Source organism: Cervus canadensis, chromosome 13, assembly GCF_019320065.1.
Source record: "Cervus canadensis isolate Bull #8, Minnesota chromosome 13, ASM1932006v1, whole genome shotgun sequence".
Taxonomy (NCBI): Eukaryota; Metazoa; Chordata; class Mammalia; order Artiodactyla; family Cervidae; genus Cervus; species Cervus canadensis.
Window position 1 is genome coordinate 12,643,206 of NC_057398.1, and position 15,497 is coordinate 12,658,702.

The 15,497-nt window shown below is 40.0% G+C and overlaps 1 pseudogene; it reads left to right on the plus strand.

Moving 5' to 3' along the window:
• Window positions 1-9,248: 9,248 nt before the first annotated feature.
• LOC122451691 lies at window positions 9,249-10,290 on the plus strand (annotated as a pseudogene).
• Window positions 10,291-15,497: the final 5,207 nt, after the last annotated feature.

Genomic DNA, 15,497 nt, shown 5'->3' on the forward strand with positions numbered 1-15,497 from the left:
AATATGACTTCTACTGTATGTTTAGAAATCTATAGCATCACTTGAAACAAACTTATGTTCTTGGGAATTATAAAACAATTGTGAAATTCTAAGCTAAACTACTTAATTTAGGTGTTACAAGTCAAGAATAGGACTTTTCACATTCTTGAGGCTATTAGCACAGTGGTGGACTGGCTAGATGCTTGCAGACAGAATGGACTTGGGAGCTGGGCAAATATGGGTTCTGTTCCTTTCTAGCAGTGTGGTTAATAAGAGCCCTATATTCCTCATCATCCAAAGGTAAAATGGGAATAGTAATACCTACTGCATTCCTGGGGCTTCCCTGTGGCTCAGATGGTAAAGAGTCTACCTGCAATGCAGGAGACCTGGGCTGCATCCCTGGGTTGGGAAGATCCCCTGGAGAAGGAAATGGCAACCCACTCCAGTATTCTTGCCTGGAGAATTCCATGGACAGGGGAGCATAGAGGACTACAGTCCACAGGGTCACCAAGGGTCAGACACGACTGAGTGACTAACACACACACTGTATTCCTAGCTCAGGATTGACATATGATTCAAGGAAGCAAGTTTTATTTTTCTATTTCAAACTATAACTCAAGGCAAATGACTTTGCAGGTTTTCATTTCTCTGAGTGAGTGACTGAAAGTCGCTCAGTTGTGTCCAACTCTTTGTGACCCCATGGACTATACAGTCCATGGAATTCTCTAGGCCAGGATACTAAAGTGGGTAGCCTTTCCCTTCTCCAGGGGATCTTCCCACCCCAGGGATTGAAACCAGGTCTCCCACATTGCAGGCAGATTCTTTACCAGCTGAGCCACCAGGGAAGCCCTAGAATACTAGAGTGGGTAGTCTATCCCTTCTCCAGGGGATCTTCCCGACTCAGGAATCAAACTGGGGTCTCCTGCATTGCAGGTGGATTCTTTACCAACTGAGCTATCAGGGAACCATATAATAAATATGTTGATAATAATACTGCATTGAAAAAAATAACAGAAAGTGGAAATAACTTGATGTTCTAAAATTGGCTTTCTGTGACATCAAGAACTAAGAATCTCTCTGGACTTCATTTACTTCAGTTATACTATAAGAAGTTTTAGAGAGGGCTACACAATTCCTCTTCTTTTATATGACTACTAAATTAACTTAATATCCGCACATTCTGTGGTAACTCAATATAGTTCTTTGTTTCTCAATTGGTTTACAGCTCAGCAAACGTCTACCCTGTTATGCCATGATACAAAACATTAATTAGGGCATTAAAAAAATAAAACATTAGCTGTGTTAGGCAGAATCATGTCCCCCTACTGAAAGCTGTCCAGGTTCTAACTCCTGGAATTTGTCATGTATTATATAACAACATGGAATAAAAACTGCAGAAAAAATTATTTTGCTAATCATCTGATCTTAAACTAAAGAGTTCATCCTGGATTACCCAATGTAATCATAAGAGTAACTCAAAAGGGTTCCTAAATATGAAAGAGGAAGACAGAAGGCTCGTTGACAGGGCGATGCAATGTAAGAAAGCCTTGACTGGCTATTAGTAGTTTTGAACATGGAAGCAGCCAGGGAAGCAAGAATGTGAGCAGCCTCTAGGAGGTGGAAAAGGGCAAGAAAACATGTTCTCCCTTAGAGCTTCCACAAAGGAATGCACACCTCGATTTTAGCCAATGTGGCCAGTTTAGGAGTTCTGAACTTCGGAACTAAAAGACAATGAATTTGTATTGTTAAGTTTAGGGAGGCTGTTACAGCAGCAATAGGAGACTAATACAGTAGCTAATGTGAGCAAGAGAAGAGCACATTGGGGGTGATGAGACCAACCTCTCATAATGGCAAGTATGTGTAAATCACTCAACACAGATACATGCAACAAATCATATAGTGTCTTCTGAGCTCTTTCTCCTTCTACTGCATGATAATGCTTCAGTCCTTCTCAGACCTGCTTCCAGCATTCCCAATAGACTGGCAGGTGTATGCTTTTTGCTTCAATGCCCTTATGACTTGGGTTTCCCTGGTGGCTCAGATGGTAAAGAATCTGCCTGCAATGTGGGAGACCTAGGTTTGATCTCTGGGTTGGGAAGATCCCCTGGAGAAGAGAATGGCAACCCACTCCAGTGTTCTTACCAGGAGCATTAATTCCATGGGCAGAGGAGCCTGGTGGGCTACAGTCATGGGGTCACAGAGAGTTGGACGTAACTGTGCGACTAACACTCACTTTTTTCCCTTGTGACTTATTTCTCTTAGGTCTTGTCTTATGCATTTACCTTAAGTGTAGTCTTTTAAGCCCTAAAGTCATCACAGCATTTCTTCAGAGATTTTCCTTTTTTGAATTTTCTCTGAAAATACTAGCTATAGGGTGATTCATTATCTTTCTTACCTGTGTGCTCACACTCTGCACGATCTCTGTTGGGCCCACTTTAGTCTATATTGTGTGGATTAGAGGGATATTTAAAAGGAGAATGTGTAGTTTTTTCCTGGAATTAAAACTGAAAATGAAAATCTCCACTTGCAAAATAAGTGGGACATCACCAGAATTCTTTCTTTACCCAACACAATGTCAGTTCAGAATAAGGAAAAAACAAAACTGGTCAGCTACTTCATGCCCAATATCCTACAGCTTTAATAAGATCTAGAAGGAGGAGACAAGTCAAATTGGGAGTTATCATGGTATGGTGAAAAGAAAAAATACTAGTTTTGGAGTCAGCAAAACTTGTATGTTCGACAATTATGTTCCTCTTCAGTTCTTCCTTATCATTTTTTCTCTTTTAGTAAGTCTTTATTACAGAATTGTGACATTCATTTTCTCATTCTTATCATGAAGCTCACTACTGGGAAATACCTTTATTGGTTTTTGATTGAATGAATATACCTAATTTAGCACAGAAAGGAACTTTTGAGTGAGAAAACTGTCACTCTGATAGGATACAGAAAACTACTGCTTAGTAGATGGATACTTTTGCTATCATAGATTATTTTGAGAATCTTATAAAAGCTAAACACCTAAAACAAAAAATAACACAATAACACAGTAATTATCATAAAACTTCAGATAGTTCTTAAGCTTTTGAACATGATCCAAATTAAAAACCTACAGCAGTGGATTCTCCTGCAGTAAAATAAAAGGGAATTAGTAACAACTTGGAAAAGACTGAAGAGAATTACATAACAAAAGAGGCTAGTAATGTCATAGAAAGAACTTTCAATTGAGAATCAAGTAACTAAGAGATCCAGTTTTACCAAGAATTTATTTAATCAAGTTCTTTAAAACATTTTGACAGAAAACATCAAAGAGGACTTGCCTGGCATTCCGCTAGTTAAGACTGCTTCCAATGCAGGGGGTGTGGGTTCCATGGCGATCAGAGAACTAAGATACTACATGCCACATGGCCAAAAATTTAGAAGTTAAATTAGATTTTTAAAAATCAGTAGAAGGGTTAATCGTAACACTCTTTAGGTCTCTTTTCATCTTGTTTCTAACATTCTCTTGATCTGTTTCTACTTTATAAAATTAGGGTGCTAGTGATATGGTTAAATGTTTGTGTCCCTCCAGATTTCACATGTTGAACTTCTAACTCAAGTATGGATGAATTTACTTCTCAGGAAGTAATTAAGTTTAAATGAGATTATAACGTGGAGGTCCTGGATAACAAAAGGCCTTACTGTATAGATCAGGGAACAATATTCAGTATCCTATGATAAATCACTGTGGAAAAGAATATTAAAAAGAGAATATAAATATATGTATAACCGAATCCCTTTGTTGTACAGCAGAAATTAACACAACTTTGTAAGTCAACTATACCTCAACAAAAAAAGAAGTCAGGGCCCTGATCTGATAGTATGACTGTCCTTGTAAGAAAAGACACTACGTTTGGTACAGTCAGATAATAGAACATTATTCAGCACTAAAGTGAAATGAGCTGTCAAGCATGAAAAGACATGGAGTAACCTTAAGTGCATATTACTAAGCAAAAATGAATCTTCTCTAAGCCAGGAAGAGACCTTTCATCAGAAATCAAATTTTCCAGCACCTTGATCTTGGATTTTTCAACCTTCAGAACTGTAAGAAATATTTATGTTGTTTAAACCACCTAGACTGTAGAATTTTCTTATTATTACTTTTTGGCTGCATCAGGTCTTAGTTGTGGCGTGCAGATCTTCCTTGGGTCATGCAGGGTCTTTCCGTGCAGTTCACATGCAGCTTAGTTGCCTTCACCTCCCCACCCGCCCCCAGCTTGCAGGATCTTAGTCCCAAGACCAGGAATTGAACCTCCATCCCCTGCATTGCAAGGCAGAGTCTTAACCTCTGGACTACCAGGGAAATCCCTATGGAATTTTATTATGGCAGCCCAAGCAGACATACACAACTGAATAATCACCAAGGTTCTAGTATCATTTCTATTTCCATAATGTCATATATCTCTAATTAGTCCAACTTGGGAGGCCAATATAAGAAACAACTATAGATGGCATTTTATTTCTGTTATGAGATAACACATATAAAATCAAGCTTTTTCTTAAACACAGTCTTGAACTATACCAACAATTTTTTTGTTATAAAATGGTTTCAACTATTACTATGTTTTCAACTATCTTTATTTTTTTTAATTTTAGGTATAGAACTTTTATTGAAAATTTCCAATCCAAAAACAAAAATTGTCCAGCTTCCACAATAAATCAATAAGCCTGCAGGATATCCATATGCCTTAGACAATCACTGTATCACTCAAAATAAAACATTACTGTTCCATTGTCCCAATGAAAATGAGAAAAAATATAGCTTCACACACAAAATGATAAAATCGCTAACTATAAATCATATTCATAAGAATAAATGTAAATATAAAAGTCATGTCCAATGTTCCTGACTCAAGTGTTATAACCATGTCCAAAAGTGATTAAAGAAAAACTGACGGACTTCTATGTGATTCAGTTGCTAAGATTCTGTGCTCCCAATGCAGGGAACTCAGGTTTGATCCCTGGTCAGGGAACTAGGATCCAGCACAGTCAAATAAATAAGTAAATACTTTTTAAAAAAACTTTGTTAAAAAAGTAAAAGTAGAAAATACTTTACTAAAAGTGAAAAAGGACACATAGTTTTAAGAAACTTTAAGTCTGTCAGAGGAATCAACTGTTAACTGTGCCCACACATACAATTTTATTCATAAATATTCCTATAATTTGATTTTTGTTTAAAAAGATTGTGTGACTTTTTTGTCCCATTATAGAAGTTTTATTGTATATTGTGTCATATAGATCTACACGTATTTTATATGGAACTTTTATAGTCATTGATTTAAACCTAACATATTCTCAAAGATAATTTGTTATTGACTATAATAATTAGGAATGATGAAATTTTCCCCAAAATAATTAACAAGTGAAAACTAAATAAAGCAAGTCTAAAGAAGAAACCAAGGAAAGAAAAATAGGGGACTTCCCTGGTAATCCAGTGGCTAAGACTCCATGCTGTCAATGCAGGGGACCAGATTTGATCCCTGGTCAGGGAATCAGATCCCACATGCCATAATGAAGATGGAAGATCCCATGCGGCCCAACTAAGACCCAGTGTAGCCAAATAAACATTTTTTTTTAAAGGAAAGAAAAAAAGAAAATAAAACAAAAGTTGAGTTACTTCTACCCTTTGGTTAAGATCATGGCATCTGGTACCATCACGTCATGGCAAATAGAAGTGGAACAGTGATAGATTTTATGAAAATCTGTTCAGACAGTGACTGAAGCCATGAAATTAAAAGATACTTGCTCCTTGGAAGGAAAGTTATGATAAACATAGCACATTAAAAAACAGAAATGTCACTTTGCCAACAAAGGTCCATCTAGGCAAAGCTGTGGTTTTCCCAGTAGTCATGTATGGATGTGAGAGTTAGACCATAAAAAAGGCTGAACACCAAAGAATTGATGTTTTCAATCTGTGGTGGTGGAGAAGACCCTTGAGAGTCCCTTGGACTGCAAGAGATTCAACCAGTCCATCCTAAAGGAAATCAACCCTGACTATTCATTCATGACCCAGATAACCATGATAGTGTGATCACTCATCTAGATCCAGACATCCTGGAATGTGAAATCAAGTGGGCCTTAGGAAGCATCCCTACGAACAAAACTAGTGGAGGTGATGGAATTCCAGTTGAGCTATTTCAAATCCTAAAAGATGATGCTGTGAAAATGCTGCACTCAATATGTCAACAAATTGGAAAACTCAGCAGTGGCCACAGGATTGAAAAAGGTCAGTTTTCATTCCAATCCCAAAGAAAGGCAATGCCAAAGAATGTTCAAACTACTGAACAATTGCACTCATCTCACATGCTAGCAAAGTAATGCTCAAAATTCTCCAAGCCAGGCTTCAACAGTATGTGAACTGTGAACTTCCAGATATTCAAGCTGGATTTAGAAAAGGCAGAAGAACCAGAGATCAAGTTGGCAGCATATGTTGGATCATCAAAAAAGAAAGAGAGCTCCAGAAAAACATCTGCTCTATTGACTATGTCAAAACCTTTAACTGTGTGGATCACAGCAAACTGTGGAAAATTCTTCAAGACATGAGAATACCAGACCACCCGATCTGCCTCCTGAGAAATCTGTATGCAGATCAGGAAGCAACAGTGAGAACTGTACATGGAACAAGAGACTGGTTCCAAATCAGGAAAGGAGTACATCAAGGCTGTATATTGTCACCCTGCTTGTTTAACTTATATGCAGAGTACATCATGCAAAATGCCAGGCTAGATGAAGCACAAGCTGGAATCAAGATTGCTGGGAGAAATATCAATAACCTCAGATACGCATATGACACCACCCTTATGGAGGAAAGCAAAGAAGAACTAAAGAGGCTCTTGATGAAAGTGAAAGAGGAGAGTGAAAAACTTGGCTTAAAACTCAACATTCAGAACACTGAGATCATGGCATCTGGTCTCATCAGTTCAGTTCAGTTCAGTTGTTCAGTCGTGTCTGACTCTGTTTCCCCATGAATCGCAGCATGCCAGGCTTCCCTGTTCATCACCAACTCCTGGAGTTTACTCAAACTCATGTCCATCAAATCGGTGATGCCATCCAGCCATCTCATCCTCTGTCGTCCCCTTTGCCTCCTGCCACCAATCCCTCCCAGCATCAGGGTCTTTTCAAATGAGTCAACTCTTCACATGAAGTGGCCAAAGTATTGGAGCTTCTGCTTCAGCATCAGTCCTTCCAATGAACACCCAGGACTGATCTCCTTCATGGCAAATAGATGGGGAAACAAGTGGAAACAGTGACAGACTTTATTTTTGGGGGCTCCAAAATCACTGCAGATGGTAATTGCAGCCATAAAATTAAAAGATGCTTGCTCCTTGGAAAAAAAGTTATGACCAACCTAGACAGCACATTAAAAAGCAGAGATGTTACTTTGTCAACAAAGGTCCATCTAATCAAAGCTATGGTTCTTCCAGTAGTCATGTATGGATGTGAGAGTTGGACCATAAATAAAGCTGAGCACTGAAGAGCTGATGCTTTTGAACTGTGGTGTTGGAAAAGACTCTTGAGAGTCTCTTGGACTGCAAGGAGATCCAAACAGTCCATCCTAAAGGAAATCAGTCCTGAACATTCATTAGAAGGACTGATGCTGAAACTGAAACTCCAACACTTTGGCAACCTGATGTGAAGAATGACTCATTGAAAAAGACCCTGATGCTGAGAAAGATTGAAGGTGGGAGGAGAAGGGGACGACAGAGGATGAGATGGTTGGATGGCATCACCCACTTGATGGACATGAGTTTGTATAAGCTCCGGGAGTTGGTGATAGACAGGGAAGCCTGGCATGCTGCAGTCCATGGGGTCACAAAGAATCAGACATGACTGAGCAACTGAACTGAAGTGATTCATTGGAGGGATTGATGCTAAAGCTGAAGTTTCAATACTTAAGTCACTTGATGCAAAGAGCCAACTCATTGGAAAAGACCCTGGTGCTGGGAAAGATTGAGGGCAGTAGGAGAAGGAGGTGACAGAGGATGAGATGATTGGATGGCATCATCAACTCAGTGGACATGAGTCTGAGCAACTTCCAAGAGATAGTGAATGACAGGGAAGGTTGGCATGCTGTTATCCATTGGGTCACAAAGAGTCTCGGACATGACTTAGCAACTGAACCACAATAACTACTCTTTGACAGGATTTTTTCAGGATGCTTTCTATTAAATGGTTTGAGGGTTTGGGTGTCATTGTTGGATTTTTAATTTGTTATATATGTATATTTGTATGTTTTATTGAATTATAATTGATTTACTATTTATTTTATTTCATTTATTTTTGGCTGCAGTAGGTCTTTGTTGCTTCACCTGGGTGTTCTGTAGTTGAGGCGAGTGGGAGCTACTCTTCACTAGGGTGGTGAGGCAACTCATTGTGGTGGCTTCTCTTGTTGCAGGGCCCAGGCTCTACGGCATTGGCTCAGTAGGGTGGCACACAGGCTTAGTTGCTCCATGGATTGTGGGGTCTTCCCAGACCAGGGATCAAACCCACGTCCCCTGCTTTAGTAGGTGGATTATTAACCATTGTACCATCAGGGAAGCCCTAGTTAATTTGCTATTATGTGATTTTGAGCAACCTAATTTGTGATGGCCCAGAGAATAATTGACAAAAGGCAAAGACATTGTCCAAAGATGATGGTTGTCTAGAAGTTCTGAGTGAAAATTACCCACATAACATTAAAATGTATTTCTGTTAAAGCAATTCTCTCCAGACTAGAGTCATATGGCTCAGGTAAATAGACAGATCTTCAAAAACAAACATTTCTAAATTAGGAGCAGGTTAATGTCTTTCTCAATTAAATGGGAAAGGACTCAAACCAGAATGGGATTCTGAATTGTAATGGACTTTCTGTAACATACAAATCTTTAAGAAATAAATATGCCTGTGATGTTTGGAACAAGATACCAATGCTTTACTCTTATAAAGCAGCAAGTAACATAACAACAACAAAGTAATACAGAGTTTTGTGAGTCAAATTTGTATTTTCTCTGTATTAGTCAGGCATCTCCAGAGAGACAGAAATAGTAGGAGATTTATCTTTATCTCCTAAATGCCAGTTAACTTTAAGATGCTATCAATCAGAAAATACTCATTTCTGGTATGTAAAGTACAAACATGAAATATGTGTCTAAGAATCTATATAAGGGAGGTCCTATGATGGCCCTCTGGATTGGAAATCTAAACAATCTAAACATTAAACAGAACAGCTTCCTCAAATATCTGGGAATTTCAGAATGACTGACATTTCTGAAGCTGTTCAAATTTTGAAAAAATGTTTGCCAGTAGATTCACATAAGATGACAAGTTCAGTTCAGCGCAGTCACTCAGTCATGTCCAACTGCACGCCAGGCCTCCCTGTTCATCACCAACTCCCGGAGCCTACCCAAACTCATGTCCATTGAGTCGGTGATGCCATCCAGCCATCTCATCCTCTGTCATCCCCTTCTCCTGCCTTCAATCTTTCCCAGCATCAGGGTCTTTTCATACTAGTCAGCTCTTTGCATCAGGTGGTCAAAGTACTGGAGTTTTACGAACTTCAACATCAGTCCTTCCAATGAACATTCAGGACTGATTTCCTTTAGAATGGACTGGTTGGATCTCCTTGCAGTCCAAGAGACTCTCAAGAGTCTTTTTCAACACCACAGCTCAAGAGCATCAATTCTTTGTTGCTCAACTTTCTTTATAGTCCAACTCTCACATCCATACATGACTCTTGGAAAAACCATAGCCTTGACTATATGGACCTTTGCTGGCGAAGTAATGTCTCTGCTTTTTAATATGCTGTCTAGGTTGTTCATAACTTTCCTTCCAAGGAGCAAGCATCTTTTAATTTCATGGCTGCAATCACCATCTGCAGTGATTTTGGAGCCCCCAAAAATAAAGTCAGCCACTGTTTCCACTTGTTTCCCCATCTATTTGCCATGAAGTGATAGGACCAGATGCCATGATCTTAGTTTTCTGCATGTTGAGTTTTAAGCCAACTTTTTCACAGAGTACCAAGAATAACTGAAACACCCTCCTGAGTCCCCTCCAATCATTGAGCAATGGAATAGCAGATCTGGTAGGAACCAGAAAAACAGAGGCAATCCGTTGCAAGGTAATAGACAGTTTAGAGGTAGGGATAACAGACAGGGGTGCCCAAGTGACAACTGACCCAATCAGTGGCATGAATGACCCTGGGATAACAATTGCCTGCAGCACAGACCAGAATGTTACTACCCCCATCAATATGGATATTATGGTTACAACCAACAGCCTCCCTATGGCTACGACTGATAGAAGTGTTGGCCGCTTGTAGTAAAACCATCTACTTTGTTACCATGACAAAAGTTTATATTGTACCTTCTGTTGGTCACAGTTTTACATTCTGACTGTAGCGAGGGAATTATCAATTATTTTTGGAACATGAGAGTTTTTAAAAATTAGATCTTACTGGAGAGATGTAATGGTTGCTGGAAATAAATACTCTCCTAAAAACATTTAAAAAAAAATCTATGAAACACTGTTATGAAATTCACACTTATTGTTTGACATGCACTACCTGCATAAATTAGTTCAGGAAGAAGAGAATGAGGGCCTAGGAATCTTGTAAGATATGACAAAGGCTGAAAGAAACTTGTTACCTAATTGATGCCTCTAAATTACTGAAGAGAATGTGTTAACAAAAGGGTGTTCTCTGTTTGTAGTTTAGAAAGAGGTGACCCAGTGAACAAAAATGTGCCTGCAGCACTGTTGACACAGTTTTATAATAAAACAGAACTCTGTTCCATGGAGTAATTATATTCCCATAGCACCAGATTATTATAAGTAAATCTCCTGAATCTGTGAATCTATTAAGAAACTCAAGTTCACATCATATCATGGAGAAAAATACAGTTACAATATGGAGGTAGTACCAGCAGACTATCCAGTCTGTAACTTATAGAAGCTAAAGATTATTTTTTAAGATTATGTGTATATTATATATAAAAACCAGCCTGCATTTGCATGATAGACTAGAAATAAGGGGAACTGAAAGAATTCATGTTTCAGATGGTCTCCCCAGGATGTTTCTTTAAAGCAGTTAATTCAATCTACTTAAACCACATGGGTTCCCAGATCCTCTTATGGAGAATTCTAGTGAATACCAAGTGAATATTAAAGGACTATGGGACGAGGAGCCAAGATGGCGGAGGAGTAGGACGGGGAGACCACTTTCTCTCCTACAAATTCATCAAAAGAATATCTGAACGCAGAGCAAACTTCACAAAACAACTTCTGATCGCTAGCTGAGGTCATCAGGCGCCCAGAAAAGCAGCCCATTGTCTTCGAAAGGAGGTAGGACAAAATATAAAAGATAAAAAGTGAGACAAAAGAGCTAAGGACGGAGATCCGTCCCGGGAAGGGAGTCTTTAGAGGACCTTTCCAGACACCGGGAAACCCTTGCACTGGCGGGCCTGGGGGAAGTGTTTGAATCTCGGAGGGCAACCTGACTGGGAGGGAAACAATAAATAAAACCCACAGATTACGTGCCTAAAAGCAACCCTCAGCAGAAAAGTACCCCAGACACCCGCATCCGCCACCAGCAAGTGGGGGCGGCACGGAGAGGAGCGGGCGGCATTGCTTGGGGTAGGGTCCGGGCCTGAGTGCCCTGAGGATAATCGGAGGGAGCTTTTGTGAGTTGCCAACTTGACCTGTGGGAGAGCAAAACAGAGAGAGAAAATTAACCGGCCCGAACACGCTGCCGGCCGTTCGCAGAACAAAGGGAAGGAGAAAGTCCAGAGAAGAGCTCGCAGACTGCGGACCGGCCCAGACCCGCCAGAGGCGGGAGCAGGTCGCGGCGAGACACAGGGCGCAGGCACCTGACCGGCGCGGGCGGGGACTGGGGCTGGGGATGCAGAGGGCAGAGGGCGCACGCACCGGACTGGCGGCGGCGGAAACCGAGATTGGGACCGTGGAAGGGAGTGGGCGCGCCGCACCTGGGGAGAGTGCGCCTGTCAAGCCCCTGGCTGCCTGGACCGCTCTGACCGGGAAGGCACAAGAGCGGACGCAGCCTTTTGTTCCGCACTTTTGTGGAACACCTGAGGGCTGGAGCTGCGCACAGCGCGGGGCGCCCTCCATATGGAGCAGCCGGGAGCCTGAGCAGCGCAGACGGAGAAAGCAGCGCCAGCCCCTCCCTGCGGCGCCAGCCCCTCCCTGCAGCACAGGCCCCTCCCCACAGCACCGGCCCCTCTCCGCAGCGCAACAGAACTAGCTACCTGAATAAGAGCCCACCTCCGCCCGCCTGTGTCAAGGCGGAAATGAGGCTCTGAAGAAACCGGCAAACAGAAGCCAAATAAACTAAGGGAACCGCTTCAGAAGGGACTGGTGCAACAGATTAAAATCCCTGTAGAAAACACAATTACACTGGAAGGGGCCTGTAGATATCGAGAAGTGTAAGCTTGAACAAGGAGATATCTGAAACTGAGCCGAACCCACACTGACTGCAACAGCTCCAGAGAAATTCCTAGATATATTTTTACTTTTTTTTTTTTTTTTAAGTAGGAAAAAAAAAATTTTTTTTATTTTTTATTTTTTCTCTTTTATTTTCCTTTAAAATTCCCTATTACTCCCCCATTACTCCTTAACTTTCATTTTCATAGATTTTTACGATTTTTTTAATTAGGGAAAATTCTTTTTTTTTTTCTTTTTTTTTCTCCTTTTTCTCTTCTATTTTCTATTTTTCTTTTTCTCTTATTTCTTTTAAAGTCCTCTAATACTCCTCTACCACGCCTTAATTTTCATTTTCATTACACTATAACCTTACCAAAAAAAAAAAAGAAGAGAAGCCCTATTTTTAAACTGAACTTCATATATATTTTAAAAATTTTTTGTGTGTGTTTTGGTTTTTGTTTTTAATATAGTATTTTTAAGAGTCTAACCTCTACTCTAGATTTTTAATTTTTGTTTTTCAGTATATGATATAAATTGTGAACATTTAAGAATCCAATATTCAGTTCCCATTTTTATTCAGGAGTGTGTTGATTATTCTCTCCCAATCTTGACTCTCTGTTTTCTACCTCAGAACACCTCTATTTCCTCCTTTCCTCTTCTCTTCCCAGTCCAATTCTGTGAATCTTGGTGGGTGTCTGGGCTACAGAGAACACTCTGGGAACAGACAACTGCGTAGATCTGTCTCTCTCCTCTTGAGTCCCCCTTTTTCTCCTCCTGCTCATCACTATCTCCCTCCTCCCTCTCCTCTTCTTCATGTAACTCTGTGAACCTCTCTGGGTGTCCCTAATGGGGAGAATCTTTTCAGCATTAACCTAGAAGTTTTATCATCAGTGCTGTATAGTTGGAGAAGTCCTGAGACTACAGGAAGAATAAAACTGAAATCCAGAGGCAGGAGACTTAAGCCCAAAACCAGAGAACACCAGAAAACTCCTGACTACATGGAACTTTAAGTAATAAGTGACCGTCCAAAAGCCTCCATACCTACACTGAAACCAACCACCACCCAAGAGCCAATAAGTTTTAGAGCAAGACATACCACACAAATTCTCCAGCAACGCAGGAACACAGCCCTAAACGTCAACATACAGGCTGCCCAAGGTGACACCTAACACATAGACCCATCTCAAAACTCATTACTGAGCACTCCATTGCTCTCCAGAGAGAAGAAATCAAGTTCCACGCACCAGAACACTGACGCAAACTTCCCTAACCAGGAAACCTTGACAAGCCAATCATCTAACCCCACCCACTGGGTTAATCCTCCACAATAAAAAGGAACCACAGACCTCCAGAATACAGAAAGCCCACTCCAGACACAGCAATCTAAACAAGATGAAAAGGCAGAGAAATACCCAACAGATAAAGGAACATGAAAAATGCCCACCAAGTCAAACAAAAGAGGAGGAGATAGGGAATCTACCTGAAAAAGAATTTAGAATAATGATAATAAAAATGATCCAAAATCTTGAAAACAAAATGGAGTTACAGATAAATAGCCTGGAGACAAAGATTGAAAAGATGCAAGAAATGTTTAATAAAGACCTAGAAGAAATAAAAAAGAGTCAAAAATGAATAATGCAATGAATGAGATCAAAAACACTCTGGAGGGAACCAAGAGTAGAATAACGGAGGCAGAAGATAGGATAAGTGAGGTAGAAGATAAAATGGTGGAAATAAATGAAACAGAGAGAAAAAAAGAAAAAAGAATAAAAAGAAATGAGGACAACCTCAGGGACCTCTGGGACAATGTGAAACACCCCAACATTCAAATCATAGGAGTCCCAGAAGAAGAAGACAAAAAGAAAGGCCATGAGAAAATACTCGAGGAGATAATAGCTGAAAACTTCCCTAAAATGGGGAAGGAAATAGCCACCCAAGTCCAAGAAACCCAGAGAGGCCCAAACAGGATAAACCCAAGGTGAAATACCCCAAGACACATATTAATCAAATTAACAAAGATCAAACACAAAGAACAAATATTAAAAGCAGCAAGGGAGAAACAACAAATAACACACAAAGGGATTCCCATAAGGATAACAGCTGATCTATCAATAGAAACCCTCCAGGCCAGAAGGGAATGGCAGGACATACTGAAAGTAATGAAAGAGAATAAACTACAACCTAGATTACTGTACCCAGCAAGGATCTCATTCAGATATGAAGGAGAATTCAAAAGCTTTACAGACAAGCAAAAGCTGAGAGAATTCAGCACCACCAAACCAGCTCTTCAACAAATGCTAAAGGATCTTCTCTAGACAGGAAACACAGAAAGGTTGTATAAATGTGAACCCAAAACAACAAAGTAAATGGCAACGGGACCACACCTATCAATAATTACCTTAAATGTAAATGGGTTGAATGCCCCAACCAAAAGACAAAGATTGGCTGAATGGATACAAAAACAAGACCCCTATATATGCTGTCTACAAGAGACCCACCTCAAAACAAGAGACACATACAGACTAAAAGTGAAGGGCTGGAAAAAAATATTTCACGCAAACGGAGACCAAAAGAAAGCAGGAGTCGCAATACTCATATCAGATAAAATAGACTTTCAAATAAAGGATGTGAAAAGAGACAAAGAAGGACACTACATAATGATCAAAGGATTAATCCAAGAAGAAGATATAACAATTATAAATATATATGCACCCAACATAGGAGCTCCGCAATATGTATGGCAAACGCTAACAAGTATGAAAGAGGAAATTAATAGTAACACAATAATAGCGGGAGACTTTAATACCCCACTCACAACTATGGATAGATCAACTAAACAGAAAATTAACAAGGAAACACAAACCTTAAATGACACAATGGACCAGCTAGACCTAATTGATATCTATAGGACATTTCACCCCAAAACAATCAACTTCACCTTTTTCTCAAGTGCACACAGAACCTTCTCCAGAATAGATCACATCCTGGGCCATAAATCTGGTCTTGGAAAATTCAAAAAAATTGAAATCATTCCAGTCATCTTTTCTGACCACAGTGCAGTAAGATTAGAT